General features: G+C 42.4%; 1 long non-coding RNA gene across 1 annotated transcript; it reads right to left on the reverse strand.

Annotated features, from left to right (window-relative positions):
- Positions 1-392: 392 nt before the first annotated feature.
- Positions 393-10,336, reverse strand: LOC111096272. The gene is made up of 3 exons (XR_005360358.1): positions 9,668-10,336; positions 2,920-3,028; positions 393-964 (listed from the first exon to the last, which is right to left on the reverse strand). It is a non-coding gene; the product is annotated as an uncharacterized LOC111096272 (long non-coding RNA).
- Between the last annotated feature and the right edge of the window lie 8,281 nt (positions 10,337-18,617).

Below are 18,617 nucleotides of genomic sequence, written 5' to 3' on the forward strand. Positions count from 1 at the left end.
ACATTGTTTCCATTGTTCTCTGGTTTTCTGCTGACAACTTTCTCCCTAAGGCAACTGGTCTGTGACTCATGTTAAACTGCTTGGGGGATGGGGTGGGGAAATGCGTCAGAGTAACAAGAAACTGAATATATCACATCTGTCTCTGTGTGTCCTGCTTTTTCACTCATTCTACTTTCCGCTAGCCTCAAGTCTTGGCTATGGGGTTTAAGACTCTCCATCCACAGCTAATAGAAAGAAGACATGAGCCACACATGTCATTTTAAACTTTCTAGTAACCACTCTTTTTGAAAAGGTAAAAAGACACAGTGGAATTGATTTTAATAATGTTTTATTTAAGCCAGTATGCCTAAACTATCATTGCTTCAACACATTCTCAGCAGATGAATCCATTACATTCTTTTTTTCATACTAAATCTCTTTAGTATTTTATACTTACAATCACATCTCAACTATATTTCAAGTGCTCAATAGCCACACATGCCCTGTGGGTGCTTATTGGACACAGCAGCCCAAGGCCCTGGAATCTCTGTCCCGGATGGACCAGGGTAGGGTCGGGAGGGTTAGCAGGTGGCTCTAAGTCTCAGGGCTATGTTTATCTACAGCTTAACCTCCTCAGGAGAAATGAGCTTTGTTCTCTTTTAGTGGAGAATCTGGCCTTGGTTTGTGAGATGTTTTCTGGAAGGCAAATACTAGGCCCTGACCCAAGTTCACTTAACACATGGAGAGCAACGGGATATTTATTCATGCAACAACTACTACTTATGGAAAACTTCATTGGCTCAAGATCCCATTCAAGGGCTGTTCAAGGTCCAGGGGGAATGGGAGCGGATTCTCTCTATGGAGAGAGGACTCAGGAGGTCTGCAGAGAGTTCCCTTCAAATCTGCAGCTGAGTGTTGATCAGTGCACGCATGCGAGGACAGTACCGGAGGCCAAGGAAAGACCGCCCATTAGAATCAGCTGGAGCTAAAAAAAAAAAAAAAAAAAAAAAAAAAGAATCAGCTGGAGCTTACACAGGGTCGGGCATTATTTCTGTCCTCATCAACCAGAAAGGGAAGAACATCTAACATGTAGGATATCCAGCAGAATCCCGAGAAACATATTGCCTCAGTAGTCACCAAATTAGCCCTAGACTAAAGACTGTTCTGGACCTGCTCGGCAATCTTAAAAACAGGCCTCAAAAGATTCAAATTGTTTCCACTAATGCAACTGCGCCATCCTAAAACAAAACCCCCAAATATTTAAAGGAAAACAAAAAATTTTAGCGCTCTGCAATGTGAAATTCGAAATGTCTGGCATCCAATAAAAAATTACCTGGCACGCAAAGCAGCAAAATATGAGCTATAATGAGGAGAAAAATCGATCAATAGAAACAGATCCAGAAATGTCACAGATGATGGAATTAATAGACAAGGACGTTAAAGCAGCCATTAGAAACACACTCCATATGCTCAAGAAGGGACAGGGAAGCAAGAGCATGTTAACAGGAGGCGTGGGAGATATAAAACAGACCCAAATCAAACTTCAAGATCCGAGAATCGCAAGGAAACCCAAGCAAATCTTGGCTCTAACACTTGCTGTGTAACCACGGGCAAGTTAATTCATCTGTCTGAGCCAGATTTCCTCATTTGATGCATATAGCTAATGTATATTGAGCATGTGTTCTGTATCAGGCACTGTTCTAAGACCTTTCCATGACAAAACTATGTAGGTGCTGTTATTACTGCCTCCGTTTTACGGATGAGGATAACGGAAGGATGAGGCACAGAAAACTTATGTAACTTGCTGCAGCTTACATAGCAAAGAAACTTGGGAGATCCAGGATTCAAACCAGAGCCCAAGCTCTTAGCGTCCATATGCTTCCGCCTCTCTCAACACCATAGGAATGAGGAAATGATTGTGTTTTGCTACATAGGCTTTTTAAAAAACTTTTAAAATTTCAGTTTGGTGTTTTTTTTGTTTTTAAGATTTTACTTTTAAGCAATATCTACATCCAATGTGGGGGCTTGAACTCACAACCCCAAGATCAAGAGTTGCACACTCTACCAACTGAGCCAGCCAGGCACCCCTAAAATTCCAGCTTTATTGATGTATAATGGACAAATACAATTGTAAAAGTGTACATGATGATTTGATATTTGTGTATGTTTTGAAAGAATTTCCCCCACCTACTTAATGAACTCATCCATCACCTCACATATTTATGATTTGGAGAGCAGTGGTGAGAACATTTAAGATCTACTTTCGGGATTCCTGGGTGGCTCAGCGGTTTAGTGCCTGCCTTTGGCCCAGGGCGTGAACCTGGAGACACGGAATCAAGTCCTGCGTCGGGCTCCTGGCATGGAGCCTGCTTCTCCCTCTGCCTGTGTCTCTGATTCTCTCTCTCTCTCTCCGTATGTATGTCTATCATAAATAAATAAATGATTTTTTTTAAAAAAAAGATCTACTCTCTTGGCAAATTTTTTAAAAAGATTTTATTCATTTATTCATGATAGACAGAGAGAGAGAGAGAGAGAGAGAGAGGCAGAGACACAGGCAGAGGGAGAAGCAGGTTCCATGCAGGGAGCCCCATTCAGGACTCGATCTCGGGTCTCCAGGATCATGCCCCGGGCCAAAGGCAGGTGCCAAACTGCTGCGCCACCCAGGGATCCCTCTCTTGGCAAATTTTAATTATACAGTAGTACAGTGATATCAACTACAGTTGATACATTAGATCCTCAGACCTTACTCATCTTATAGTTGAAAGTTCATTGGCCTTTTGTGATGGTCAAACCAGACAGCCCATGTGCACCTGTTCATTTAGCACAGAATGTTTGTTCAAAGTGAAAAATAAATGAAAACCTCAGATGGATTCAGAATGGCTGGTGTGGGGAGAGGTAAGGTCTTGTCTGTCTGGAATGAGCATTAACACCACTACTTACCAACTGTGGGACAGAAGGTTCAGGAGGCCACAGCCTACTCTGAGCTGTCTGAAGAAACTTTGCTTCCCTCAGGTCCCTTGGATATCTTCCCAGAACTCCTGCTCTTTCCCTGGAAAGGAGGAAGTGAATAAAGAGGTACGGCTTCCTTTTCTTTTCTATTCTACATGGAATGTGCCAGTTATGGTCAGGGAAACTGAGCAAAGAGAAGTTGACTGAAGTTTCTTCATGTTCTTTGCACTTTTTTGAGTCACCAAAATGGCTCAATATACTTTAAGATTTTATTTATTTGACAGTGAAAGAGCATAAGCACGGGGAGTGGCAGAAGGAGAGTGAGAAGCAGACTCCCCACTGAGCAGAGAGCCCGATGCAGGGCTTGATCCCAGGACCCTGGGATCATGACCGGAGCTGAAGGCAGACACTCAACTAACTGAGCCACCCAGGTGTCTTGATATATATATATATATATATATATATATCCATACATTTAAAAATATATCCATAATAAATAGATCTTTAAGATAAATATCCATTATACACACACACACACACACACACACACATATATATATATAAAGGATATTGTCAAATCTCAAAAGAAGTATACACAGACTTGTTGAATAAATGGTCCAGTGTAACTGGGCTTCTAAAGTGTTCTTTGTTATATTCTGAAAGATTTACTGGGTTCTGGATTAGGCCAATGGAACTTTAGTGTGAACTCCGGTCGGATATGCTATTTCCCGTCCAGACCAATCCCTGGGACCAAGTATTTGAGAAAAAGCAAATCTCCAATTCACTAAGGCTGTAGACATCAGTTAACGGGTTGGAATTATCCTCTTTTACGTACCCATTTGTCTGAGTAGCTATTTGTTTCAAAATTAAGTTAATATCAATGTTACATTTATTCTTTAAAAGTTCCTTTTATTGTTTCTTGTTACAAAAATAATACCTTCCTTGTAGAACATTTAGAAAATATAGGGTGATAAAAAGAAGGAACCACATTGCAGGGAATCTAGTACGCTTTAAATTTGATGTCTATTTTGCCAGCATTTAAAAGATGTCTATCTGAAGAAAATGAGGTCACACTCTTTAAAATTGATGTATCATGGATGTCCTCCTCAGCCATGGCTTATTCTTCTGTAACATAAATTTTTGTGCAGCTCCATAATAAATATACAGTCAGGTTACATTTAATGCAAATTTGAATTACACAGTTTGAAATAGTAGGATATAAAATATTAATTAAACTTTGCTTTATGGGCAAAATCTGAAGTAATGTGAATCCTGCCTTGCATTTCATTTTTGTAGGAAATTTAATCTTGCGTAACATGAGTTTTGCATTCTGTGAGATCTTCAGCAATACAACCCCTTGCATAAAATATGACTGTCCTCTACTGCCATTGATTTAGCCCAGTGCCCTATTGATGATCACTTATTACTGCAATGAGCTTCTTTGAAGATAAATCTTTGCACACATCCATAATGATCCCTTTAGGAAAAATTCTTAGACATAGAATTGCTAGCTCAGGGCTTTTGATGCACATTGTAAAAACCCTGTCCTGAAAGGTGGTATTCACACTTAACAGATTTTTACGTGGTGCTTACTACATGCCAGGTACTACTCCGAGACTTGTAAATCCTCATCATGATAAGATGCTGTAGGTACTATTATTATCATCATCCCCAGTTTACAGATGAGGAAGCTGAGTCACACGCAGTTGCCCAGGCCCCAGTGCTAGTAAGTGGCAGAGCTGGCTTCTGAGTCCTAGTCCCTGACCACTGTGCTTTTTTTTTTTTTTTAACATTCTGAGCAGCAGATGACAACACGGTCATTTCTCTGAGTGTTTTTCCACAACAGGCGATATTTATCTGTGCAAAGGGAGTTTGAAATACACTGTTTTGACTAGGAAAATTGATGCAGCCAAAGGTGCTTTCTGAGCAGGGCTACGATGAGAGAGAGAGAGAGAAAGACAAAAGAAGTTCTACTTATTGGTTACTGGTGAATTATTGGCCTGTTTGATTCCTTTTCTAAGAAGCCCCATCACAGTAATATTTTGGAAGCTTCCCCTATGAAGAGGAGACCTCTCATCTTTGGTCTTCAGTCTTCATGTAACAAATGTTCCCGGGGTCGACTTGTTGTCCCCAAGGCTTTGCCCACACCCCAGGATTTCAGGACATGCTCCTGAGCCATGTGGCCCTCTTCATCTGCCGTCTGCTGCAGATGGTGGCTCTATGCTTTAAGGACTCTGCAGCCTGCCACAGTTCCTGCCCGATGCTTGTTTTATTTACACACTTGCAGCGTGTGCTCACACTGAGAAACTAACAGGGAGGCATAAAACTCGAGCTGTCAACCTGAGGTAGACAGCTAGAGCTTATTTACTAGCCCAGACCTCAGCTGCAGGATGACTAATTCTTTTCCAAGACCTCTAGACCCTTGTCTTAGGGTACAAAAGCTAAGCTGCTATTACAAAAATATCCAGTAAAACATGGCTTAAGGACACTCATGATAGCAGCTAGGAGATAAGCAGTTCCATCGCTGGAGGGACTCTAGTCTGCACAGTCTTTCAGGGACCCATGTTCCTTCCATCACAGAGCCTGGCCAGGTGGCTGCATTAACCCCAGTGCCAAGGACCAGGAGCCACGTCCCCTGCCTAAGGCCTAGGCACACAGTACCTCCACCAGAATTCCACTGGCAGGAGCCAAATCATGTGATAACACCTCCCTGCAAGGGACGCTGGGAAATGTATGTTCAGCAGCATACCCAGAACGATGGAGAGAATGGGTTTGCCAGAGACCTAGTGGGTCCTATGGACCCTTCAAGCAGGAGATAAACCCAGGGGGGGTGTCTGTCGTTGCATAGTGAGGTTATCATATTTACCTTCCTTGTTTCTCTTCCTATACCATATCAGTGGGTGAATTCAAGAATAAAATATGGGGGGCCTGGGTGGCTCAGTCAGTTGAGCATCTTACTCTTGGTTCCTGCTCAGGTTATAATCTCAGGGGGTGGAGCCCTACCTGGGGCTTCGGGTAGTTTGAAGTTTCTCTCCCTCTTCTCCCAGCCCCATACATGCATGGGTGTCTTTCTCTCAAATAAATAAATATTTTTTTAAAAAAGAAAGAATAACTGGGATGCCTGATTGGCTCTGTGGTTGAGCATCTGTCTTCAGCCCAGGGCATGATCCTGGAGTCCCGGGATCGGGTCCCACATGGGGCTCCCTGCATGGAGTCTGCTTCTCCCTCTGCCTGTGTCTCTGCCTCTCTCTCTCTCTCTCTCTGTGTCTTTCATGAATAAATAAATAAAATCTTTAAAAAAGAGAAAGAGAGAGAGAGAGAGAATAAAATAGAGGCTCCTGGATGAATCTGTTGGTTAAGCATCTGCCTTTGGCTCAGGTCATGATTCCAGGGTCCTGGAATTGAGCCCCACGTCAGGCTCCCAGCTTGGTGGGGAGCCTGCTTCTCCCTCTCCCTCTGCTGCTCCCCCTACTTGTGTTTGCTCTCTCTCTTTCTGTCAAATAAATAAACAAAAATTAAAAAAAAAAAGAATAAAATATAAATCATCTGGAATTTATTTAGTCTTATGGGATCTGGAAACTAACTCCTAAAAGCATGTGTTAATCAATAAAATAAAATAAAATAAAATAAAATAAAATAAAATAAAATGCATGTGCTAATTTTGTTTGTTCTATCTGACTCAAAATCACCTTATAGTTTAAAGTTAGAGCTAAGTACACAGGCTTTGGAGACAAAAAATTCTGAATGAGAGACCCACCTCCATTTATCTGCCTTCTGTGTCTCTTTGGGCATGTTACTTAAACTCTTGAGTGTTGTTGTGAGGATTGTAGAAGCATGCAGAGAGAACTGAGTGGAAATCCTGGCTTCTGGGACACTAGACAGTTCTAATTTATCTGAATCTTGGGTTTCCTGGAGAATGGGGTTGTACTGTATCTCTCACTGGGGTGTGTAATGATATATGTCCTAAGCATGTAGATCCATACTGGCTCACAGTACTGAGAAATTTAGGATGTGATCTACATTCAGTTTCACACAGTGTGACCACCCTGACTCTGTCTTTCTCTGTAGGTCAGCTTCAGCCTCAGGCCACCTCTACATGGAAGCAAAATGGTTGTGACATACTCAGAAGAGTGAAAGCTGCTGCTCCCCCAGACACCACTTCAAGTCCCAGTCACTCTGGTACGTTATGTGCCTGTCTCTGAACTTCAATTTGGGGGACAAGGTTAGCTGATTGGCTTAAGCCAATTAGGACCCATTCCTGTAGCTAAGGATGGGGTCACCCCCAAATAACTATATGGCAGTCATATAGTTCCTCTGAAGGGAAACTGGGTTGTAGTTATCAGAAAGGCAGCCAAAACAACAGATGTCCACCACAAAGAATGTGTTTGAAGGATGAGTTAATTGGGCCTAATTATGGCCCAATTTTGATTTGTTTTTTGAAATTATGAACTGACTTCTTCCGATGATAGATGAACTAATCATGGGTCTGGCAGTTTTCCTTCATATCCTCCAAAGCTGACTTCTCAAGCTTCCTTTTCTTGCTTTGCCTGGACCAGTGAATGCTTTGCTCCCCCATGGCATTGGTGGTGTCTTTCTGACCCACAGGTTCGTAAGACACTCTCAAACCAATGAATTGAAGAACAACCTTTAGAGATCCACAGATTTTTGAACTTGTAGTATTTGTCTTTTTACTTTATTTATTTATTTATTTATTTATTTATTTATTTATTTTTAAGATTTGTTTATTTATTCATGCGAGACAGAGAGAGAGGCAGAGACACAGGCAGAGGGAGAAGCAGGCTCCATGTAGGGAGCCCAACGTGGGACTTGGATCCCGGGTCTCCAGGATTACACCCCGGGCAGAAGGCGGCGCTAAAATGCTGAGCTACCTGGGCTGCCCAGTATTTGTCTTTCTAAATTTTTTTTCAATTTTTAAAAAATATTTTATTTATTTGAAAGAGACAGAGCACAAGCAGAGTAGGGGGAGGAGCAGAGGGAGAAGGAGAAGCAGACTCTCCACTGAGCAGGGAGCCTGTCAGGAGACTTGATCCCAGGACCCTAGGATCATGACCTGAGTCAAAGGCAGTTGCTTAACCAACTGAGCCACTCAGGGACTCTGTAGTATTTGTCTTTGAAAGAACAATAAATTTTGTCCCTAAAGCCTGGACATATATATCACAGGCTTTGGAGACTAAAACTGTATATACCAAAAATTGCATGTATATGCACATATATATGTTAATATGGAGAAGTAGAATAAACTTTTGGCGTCTTCTTGTTTGTAAAATTGTGCAGTAAGAATAGATGCTGTCTAAGTTCTTTTCAGCATGAAGACCCATTGGAGAGGCAGTACATAACAACAATTATGGCCAAAAGTAATTATCGAGTACTCATTGGATACTGCCCTAAACTCTAATGTATACAGTATTTTATCTCATTCAATCTTCACAACAACTCTATGAGGTGTGAACTATTACCGATCCCTCTTAGAGATGAGAAAATTGAAGGTAAAGGAGGTCACACAGTTCAAGGTCATATGGTGGACGGTGGCTAGGAACTAGAATTCAGGTTGGTAAGATTCCAGAGTCTGTGCCTTTTGGTCATGTTATACTGTCACTATGCTTCTGCTGAGGAAGAAAGGACTCAGATTTGGGAGTTGGAAAAACTTGGACTTGAATTCTAGATTTGGCACTGTGACTTGGGGAAAGTTACTCAAGCTCTCTGAGCCTTAGTAAGATAGAAGATGAAAATATGACTACCTTACAGATATGGAATTAGAATTAAGGTAGTTGAATGAATGAATGTAAAATTTTTGGCACATAGTAGGTGCTCAGTAAGGGATATCTCTCATAATGACCCACTAAACTAAGCCAATTAATAGAATACATTGGTACCGGATATACAAGAACTGTGTGAATGAATTCCTGGCTTCTGAGTCACTGGTTTGAATGCTCATTATAAATAAGCTTGTGAAAGCAATCTTCTTTAACAAAGCATTGCCTGTTTCAAGCTGCAAAGCATGCATTTGACACAGACAATTGACAAGTGATGGAACAGGAGTAACATTTTTAAAATACTCATGCCAATGAATGCTGTTTTGGAAACAGACATGTTTTTCCTCTTTCAGTAATCTGGGTCATTTTCCCTATTAAGGGAAACCATTGTCTCTACTGAGACTAGCTCATGAGATTTGTTTTCCCAGGCAAGAGGAGAGGTACAAACACCTGGCAGCCATAGGATAGGGAAGAAAGGCAATTTGATGCACAGGGGCATTCTGAACAGATAGGGAGGGAAGCAGAACATGTGTCTACCTTTTGGTCTTGGGGGTTGGATGTAAGAGGCAAGGAGAGAGGACAAAGGGTCAGAAAAGTGTGCTTCTCTTCCCCTCTCTGGTCTTGAACTCCTGCTGAGTTGGTGGAGGATGTGGTTTAGAAATAGCTAGAGCCGGGTCGCCTGGGTGGCTCAGTGGTTGAACATCTGCCTTTGGCTCGGGTTGTGATCCTGGTGTCCTGGGATCGAGTCCCACATTGGGCTCCCTGCCTGGAGCCTGCTTCTCCCTCTGCCTGTGTCTCTACCTCTCTCTGTGTGTCTCTCATGAATAAATAAATAAAATCTTAAAAAAAAAAAAAAAGAAATAGTTAGAGGCATTTGCAGGAAATGCTAGAGCAGTGGCCTTTGGGCCCTAATCCGCCTTTGGGACCCTTGGATAACGGTAAGTCATAAGGAGCTCTGCACCAACCTGGGCGGGGGGGCTGCATTACCATTGGTGGTGTCATGTGCTCATGCAGAGAGGGTCTGTGCCAATGTCTTGAGTCTCTGACAATTATCCAGCGTCCCCCTTCACCATCACTGAAAGGACAAGGAAAGCAATTGAATGTGTTAGCTGTCCTTTTATTACAAGGTCAAAGTGATCCTGTAGCCAAGAGCTGCAGGATGGATTACCCAGGCCAGGGAGACTGAATTGAAGTCACAACCAAGTCCCAGAGGGATCTGCAGAGCCAGCAGGAAACTAAGGTGGGTCATGTCTAGCCACCCAGGCATATACCCAAGTAGAAGGACTGACCGTGAGCTCCACTGACTTGGTAATCAGCAGTAGAGAGGCCTGAAGACGTGTCAGTGATGATGCAGGACATCTCTGTGGAGGGCAGTGAAGATCTCAGAGCCAGTATTAGGAGCATGAGGACCTCCTTCCTCCCCAACCCCCATCATCAGAAGAAAGCGTAAGGCTGTCCAGGTACCTGGATGGTGTCTCGACAGGGAGAATGAGGAATTAACCCCGGAGAATAGAGAGATAGCCCTGGGAGCCAATCTGACCCATAAAATGGATTAAATATTTATCCAAAAGAAATTGAGCCTTGAGAGAGACTGCTCCAAACAGTGACCGAGTTACCTTAATTGGAAGTTAAGATTTTCCCACCTTTGCCGTCGGTGGGATGGGCACTCACGAGCAAGATATTTACAGACAGATGAGAAAGCTCATGTTTTGCACACAGAGTTGTAGCCTGCAGCATGTGCTGTTGGTCATCCCGATTTTAAGGGTCCTCTTTCTTTCTGTACAGTCACTTGTATAGGCAAAGTGGGTGTCTCCCCCAAGACTCAGAGGCAAATCCTGGTTAGTCCAAACTGGCCACTGTGCCCCATTCCTTGTCAGTGCTTGGTTCAGGCGTGGGCGTGTACAGTCCTTCTGGCCATGAAACATCGAGACACCCACTGGGGTGCATCTGGGGAGATTTTCCTCATTGAAAAGGAGAGACATACGGGAAAGTCTCCATTCTGGTGCCGGTAATGACTATGATCGTGGCAGGCAACTTGGGACCAGGGCAGGAGGCGGGGTGGTGGTGGTGGTTGGGGGGTGGGGGATGGTTAGCTGAGGACTAGCAGACTCACTGCAGAGGGAGGATAAGAAGCTAGAAGGAACCTGGGTCCTTGATGATGCCCTTTGACTCCTCGAATGCCCACCCTACCTCCATCCTTCTTGGTATGTGAGAGAATAAATCCCCCAAGTTAAAGCTATTTGAGATGGATATGTTATTTGCAGGCAAAAGCATCCTAAATGAGGCAGAGCGTGGGTAGATTTTTGACCTTGCTTCTCTTGCTGCATAAATGTGTCCATACGATTGTGAAAAGGAAAAGGGTGCCAACAGTCATTAACTAACATCGAGAACCACTTGGACTACTTCCTTCGGGCAAGCCTTATTACCAGACGATCGAACCTTCTGGGTTTGACAGCAGCAATGACTTCACATGGTACCATCTCCTCTTCAACTTCTTTCCTAAAGGAACAGATGAAGCCACACTTGTTAATTCTTCTTGAACACGAACAAAGGGATCCTTTCTGCCCTTTTAAAATGTATTATTAAAATGTGAAATGAATATGTTTCTTCTAGAGTTGCTTGGAAAGTGAACTGGGAGCAGTTAAACATCAAACTCACTGCTGTTTTTTGGCTTTAACGGGAATCACCTTTGCCTTTTTCTATGGAATAAAGGAAGTCTTAGAACATAAAAGCATTTCAAGAACTGGATTTTAACTGCTGAGCTGACCAGAGATAGAAGGCTCACACCGACTGGAGCTGTATAATTTGGCTCTTTTTTTTTTTAACATTCCGACTTCTCTCTGACTGCAAAAATCTATCTGCTTTGGTTCAGTTTATATTTTCTCCCCCAATCAAATAACATTTCTTGGAGTTCAGCATCACCCATGCCTACTTACTTTGGGCAAATTATTTCAGGGTAATTTACTAGCTGGAAAGAAAGAAGGAGGGAAGGGAGAGAGAGAGAGAGAGAGAGAGAGAGAGAGAGAGAGAGAGACTCATCTTTCCAAGTACTGTTTCCATTACAAAATGTCCCAGAATTTCATATTCAATGGATCTGCAATTCTCGAGCCACATCTTTTCTTTTGGGAACTCTGTTATGTTCTACGGGAACTTCAAGGGGTGAGTTGGAGGCTGGGAGAGATGTAAAATTGCCACAACTTCAATCCTGCTTCAAGTGCAAGTATTATTTGTTTTTTACTGGAGGCTTTGAAAAGGGCTTTTTGGAAAAAATATTTCCATTAGGAAATAAAATTTGAAAACAACAGTGTTATATAAGAATAAGCAAGTGCATACAACTCAAATATTATTGTGTCCTGACCTTTCAGTGTCATGCGGGTCTCTCATACAAAGTACTTTGCAGAACAGGCGGTAGGCAGGATTTGGCCCAAGGGCAGGGAGTTTTCTGAGCCTTGCTTGGCATCATGAACAGAAAGACCACAGCCACAAGCAACAACATGGATATATCTTTTAAAAAAAGAAAAAGGGATCCCTGGGTGGCGCAGCGGTTTGGCGCCTGCCTTTGGCCCAGGGCGCGATCCTGGAGACCCGGGATCGAATCCCACATCAGGCTCCCGGTGCATGGAGCCTGCTTCTCCCTCTGCCTATATCTCTGCCTCTCTCTCTCTCTCTCTCTCTCTGTGACTATCATAAATAAATAAAAAGAAAAAAAAAGAAAAAAAGCGTAAGATTTATTTATTTATTTGAGAGAGAGAGAGAGAGAGAGAGAGAATATGAGTGAGGAGAGGGGCAGAGGGAGAGAGAGAGAGAGAATCTGCAAGCAGACTCCCTGTTGAGCACGGAGCATCACGTGGGGCTGGATCTCATGACCCTGAGATCATGACTTGAGCCAAAACCAAGAGATAGATGATTAACAGACTGAGTCACCTGGGCACCCCAGAATTGATCATTTAAAAGGCCAGGATTGTTTTGCCTCCAGAGTGCAGGGAGGGTAGTAGAATTGGGAGGGGGGTACACAAGGGACATCTGGGGTGTGGACAATTTTCTCATTTCTTGAGCTGATACAGCTTCATGGGTATTCATTACACAATTTGTTAAGTTGTACAAGCGTGTGTTATGCACAGAGAGTGCATTCTATTTCTCAATAAAATGTTGAATAAAAATGAATATTAAGAATCATGCATTATGCTATTATGCTCCATTAACTGATTGTAAACACTTTTCTTTGGTTGACAACATTAACCTTTATTTCTATATCATTCTTATTAGTCAACTCATTGGTGTTCAGCCCTGCCTGCATACCAGAATCTCCAATGGAGTATTTCTTTCCCCAAAACATGGATGCCTGAGCCCATCCTCTTAAGATTCTGATTGAACAGATCCAGGCTTGGGGGGGGGGGGGAGCGGTCTGCAGGCCTAAGCGATGGCGACGTGCATTGAGAGCCTCCTGTTAAAACCACACTATCTTGGTGCAATTTCTGCAGCTTCCCCACTGTGTCACACACTTTGCCCTAAATATTCATCCAAACTGACAAGCTGAGCATTTTATTCTTAATTGCACTTGCCTTGAAGTGAGTCTCCCTTTGAGTAAAAAAGTCCAGTCCTCATCAAGATGGTATCTTATCTGACGTTTATTCCAGCTTCCTTTTTACTCGCTCCTAAACTGCAGCACCTTGAAACTGCTTTTTTAATACACTCATTTCCTTATTCTAAGCCAAGTGCACATTCTTGGCTCCTTGGAGCCAATCCCATCACTCCTGTCTCCCCGGTGCTGCAGCAGCTTGCCACCCACCCCAGCAGAGATAAGTGCCTGTTTATCCCCAGCCTTTGTTTCTGGGCCCTAAGTCAGTTTCCTATCACAAGGAAACATTCCTTCCACCCCTCTGCTGACTCATCTTTATCAGCGTTTACTGGAGAATCTTATCAATAGCCTTTTGAACAACTACATAAATTAAATTTATCCCTCTTATCCTTGCTCTTTTTATTTACGCTTCCAAACATCTCTGGCAATGGTAAAACGAACTGACTTCCTCTTGGACTGTACTTCTTCCCAATAGATTTGGACTAAACGTTTAATTGTTCACTGGAAGGCAATCTCCACTTCTGCTAAAGCTCAGATCACCATAAGTCCCTATTTGCCTTGGACGGTCCTGCTTGATGCCGGGTGATTGTTAACAGTGCCCCCTTTTACATTAAAAATAAAAAATCTCGGTTTATATGATAAATTTTATGGTTACCTTATTAAAATCCATGCAGTATTGTTGAAAGAGAACCAGAGGAAGAGTCAGGAGACCTGCATCCTTGTCCCTGCGAGGCCACAAACTAGCTGTGTGGGTTTTATCATTATGAATCCTGACTCTCCAAGTGTGGTCCCCAGACCAGCCCCATCAGCGTCAACCTGGGAGCTTGTTAGACATGTGGAATCTAAGGTCCCAGCCCAGACCAACTGAACTATAATTTGCATTTTAATGACTCCCTAGTGATTTGGATGCACAATATAGTTTTTGAAGCACTGTTCTAAACCTCCCAGGTTGCAGCTTATTAGTAAAATAAAAACTGTCTAGCTTCCACATGGCGTTAAAAATAATATCCATGCATTCAATCCACTGCATTTTAATAACAAACCCACAGGAGCAACAGAAAATACATTAAAAACATCTACTTACACGTAGCATGACTTGCTTTTTTAAAGTGCATGAATGGGGGATCCCTGGGTGGCACAGCGGTTTAGCGCCTGCCTTTGGCCCAGGGCGCGATCCTGGAGACCCGGGATCGAATCCCACGTCAGGCTCCCAGTGTATGGAGCCTGCTTCTCCCTCTGCCTGTGTCTCTGCCTCTCTCGCTCTCTCTGTGTGTGACTATCATAAATAAATAAAAATTAAAAAAAAAAAAGTGCATGAATGGAATCTACTGTTCAGTCAAAGTGCTAGAAACATCATTTGGCTTCACTGATAAGAAATGTACCAGGTTAAGATAGATCTTCTGGGACACCTGGGTGGCTCAGTCAGTTAAGTATCTGGTTGTGATCCCAGAGTCCTGGGATGGGGCCCCATGCTGGGCTCCCTGCTCAGTGGGGAGTCTGCTTTTCCTTCTCCCTCTGCCCCTCCCTCCTGCTTGAGCTGTCTCTCTCTGTCTCAAATAAATAAATAAAAATCTTGAAAAAAAAAGAAAAAAAGGATGGCTCTCCTCAGAGGAAGGCAATTGTCACAAAATGAGGCAGCTGTGGGCAGCCAGTACTTATAGGGAGCTGGGTGTAGTGTTCCTTGTCCAAGTTAAAAGTATCCAGGTAGGTCACCAGTATCAGCTAATATATATTTTACTAAATTTGATGTATTGTTTTCTGGTCTCTCTAATCAGTACTAGAAGTACTTACCAATTACTTTTTATGATGGTAACTTTAAAAATCCCATTTGAATGCTTTTTAGACGTTTTCATGGATGTGTCTCTAATATTGTGAGAGTGGGAGTGGATACTGTGAAGCTGGCCAACTGCTCTCTGAAAGTCTGGCATTTCTTTGAAATTATATGTTTTATCTCTAAACTTCAAATAAATTCCATCTTTCTACTGTGAAAGAGAGATTGAGGGAGGAAAGAAAGAAAGCTAATTGTCTTAAAAATCCCAGTGCTGGCCTGAGCAAGAAAATACTGAACTGGTTTATTAATGATATTACAGAATTACCTACCTAACACTTTGACTCACATGAATGCTTTATGTTCCTGTTTTGCATTAAAAATTCCCACACAGGGGCACCTGTGTGGCTCAGTGGGTTAAACATCTGCCTTCAGCTCAGGTCATGATCCTGGGGACCTGGGATTGAGCCTCAAGTCTCTGTTCAGTGGAAAGTCTGCTTCTTCCTCTTCCTCTGCCTGCCACCCCACCTACTTGTGCTCTTTCTATGTGTCAAATAAATAAATAAAATCTTAAAAAAATTCTCATACACATGAAAATAGAAAGAAAAGAAAAAGGTGTCAACATTTTTTTTGTTTCTTTTTATTTATTTATTTATTTTCTTAGGCTAAGATCGCTTTTACCCACTCAGAAGAAAATCGTATTCTATTCAGATTTCCAGTAATAGCAAAAAAGGAAAAGGTATCAGTTATTGACTTGAGAAGGAAATGTTTCTTGTCATACTGAAAGTTTTTTTCATTAAAAAAATTTAAGTTCAATTAATTAACAGATAAATGTATTATTGGTTTCAGAGGTAGAGTTCAGTGATTCATCAGTTGCATATAACACCCAGTGCTCACTATACCACGTGCCCTCCTTAATGTCCATCACCCAGGTATATGCAAAGTATCAATACTAACTTTCTGGAAAAAAAGATCTCCAGATCCTGCATGAAGTCCAGGGCAGTTGCCTGCACCAGATCCAGGAAGGAAAGTTGAGGAGTTCTGTGGAACTTAGATGATGTTTATTTTCATGGAATCCTGCCGCAATAAGCTTATGGCAACAAGGTTTCATTAATATTTTTTAAAAAGGAATGCTCTTATTATAAGTTATTTCTGTAGGGAGTTGTGCTCTACTCGTTGATTGGCTGGCAGTCTCTTTATTGTCACCCAAGGTGGAGGGAAAGCCTTATCATCCCCTGCTCTATGGCGGGAGTTGCATAAGCTTGGGAGAGATTGCACACAGTTTATAGATTCCCCAGTGTATCTTCATAGAGATGCAGATTTAATTTCATGGCCAGGAGGCTGATCAATGTATCCATCCTGTTTGGCCTCAAAACTTTTAATTTTTCCATTGCCTGTCACCCACCTCCTGTATACAGACAGACGACATTTGATAATGGGCTGTAACTGCATAGAATTTTTTTTTTTTTTTTAGAATTTTTGCATATATTCTACAAACACTCATTGTGCACCATGCTTGGGGATGCAGATGCTCCGGGAGCTCACAGTCCAGTGGGGGAGGTAATCTCCAAGATCACAGAATGGTTTAGTAAACAAGAGAGGAAGAAAAGAGGTTGCACCCTCTTCGTGGGAATGTGTTGTATCTTGCTCATCTGGGAAGATCAGGGAACAATTTTAGGCAGAGGTAAGTCTTGACCTGAGTCTCAGAGGATAAGTAGGACCCTTATCCTTGGAAGGAAGGCCAAGGGCAGTGGTTCTCATCTCCTTCTCTATTAGTCAATGTCTGGGGACATTTTTAGTTTTTGCAATACTTGGTGAGGCGTAAGGTGGGGCAAGCAGGGGTAGGTCTGCTATTAGCATGAGTGGATAGAGGCCGGGGATGCCGCTAACATCCTCCAAGGCACAGGACAGCCCCTATAACAGCTATGTGGCCCCTAATATCAATAGTGCCAAGGGTGAGAAGCCCTGCAGTAGAGGGAAGGACAGGCTTCTTTAAAGGACTTGGAGCACCAGGAAGCATAAATAGGGCAGAAGGTTATCTGGTAGTGAGAAGTAGGAATGGACCCCCAAGCAATTCTCCAATCCTCAGTGGACACTGATAGGGTGCCCTTTAAATTCAATTCAATTCAATTCTGACACTATCTACCTGGAGATAACATCAGATCTCCCAAGTTAGGAGCTCGGTCCCAGACGACTGCCCACTTTCACATGCCAATCGCAAGTCCGTCGTCACCTGTGCTTCTGACCGACTGGCTAGAAACTGGAGGTCCCTAGACTCCTTCTGTAGGCTTGATTTCCTAGTGCGGCTCACAGAACTCGGGAAATGTTTATGTCCAGTTGCCCATTTATGATAAAGGATAAATGATGCAGATGAACAGCCAGATTCAGAGAGAGCAAAGTCTGAGAGAGTCCTGAGCTCAGGAGCTTCTGTCCCCAAGGAACTGGGGTCAACCACGTCTCTGCAGAGAGGTTCATGTGTTCACTAACCTGGAAGCTCTGCAAATTGCATTGTTGAGGAGTTTTTAATTGAGCGGGTTCTGCAGCACCCCCACTCCTTCCTTTCCCCAGAGGTGCGTGGGTGGGGCTGAAAGTTCTATTCCTCTAATCTCTTGGTCTTTCTGGAGACCAGCCTCATCCTGAGGCTATCTAGAGGCCCTACCCTGTCACCTCATTAGGATAAACTGAGGGGGCGTTCAAAAAGGCTCTTTCTGAGTTTAAAAGGCACTCTCACACTCAGGAAATTCAAAGGGCTTTAGGAATTTTGGGCCAGAAATTGGAGACAAAGACCAAATTTAAGAAGGGCTTTGTAAATCAAGATAAAAATATTAAATATTAGCCTGGGGGCAAATTTAAGAAAGACTTTGTATATTAAGATAAAAATATTAAACATTAGCCTGGGGGCATTAAGAAGCCCCAAAATAATTATTAAAGAATTAATATATGCTCTTTAGTAGACAATGCTAAAAGAGTGTTTAAATCTCATTACTGGGATCATACACCATTTAAATTCTTCTTTATTTACTAAACTATCATTCCTAAATATCACAAAATAGATACAAATTTTGTCATAAATGTTTTCTTTCTGTTTGTTTTTTAGATTTTATTTATTTATTTAACAGAGAGAGAGAAAGCATGAGCACAAGCAGGGGGAGTGGGAGAAGGAAAAGCAGGCTCCTCACTGAGCAGGGAACCTGATGCCAGGCTGGATCCCAGGACCCTCGGATCATGATCTGAGCCATAGGCAGATACCCAACCAACTGAGCCACCCAGGCACCCCACAAACGTTCTTTTCTTAATGAAACATTATTAATTTCTAATTCATTCAGGAAAAGTTAATCCATAAACATGAAACCCTGAAAGAACCATGAGAAAATTATTTTGTGAGATCCTAGGGAAGAGGAAAGGCTTTTGGTGCTTAACAGCAAAAACAAAACAACATGAAAACCGTGAAGAGGAATACCCTTGGGTTTTATTCCATAAATTCAAAACAGTGCTTAGAAAAATTACTAGGAAACAAGGAGAACTCTGCTAAACATAAAAATAATGGAAAGAGCCATGAAGACAATGA

The sequence above is a fragment of the Canis lupus genome, chromosome 6, assembly GCF_011100685.1.
Source record: "Canis lupus familiaris isolate Mischka breed German Shepherd chromosome 6, alternate assembly UU_Cfam_GSD_1.0, whole genome shotgun sequence".
Taxonomy (NCBI): domain Eukaryota; kingdom Metazoa; phylum Chordata; class Mammalia; order Carnivora; family Canidae; genus Canis; species Canis lupus.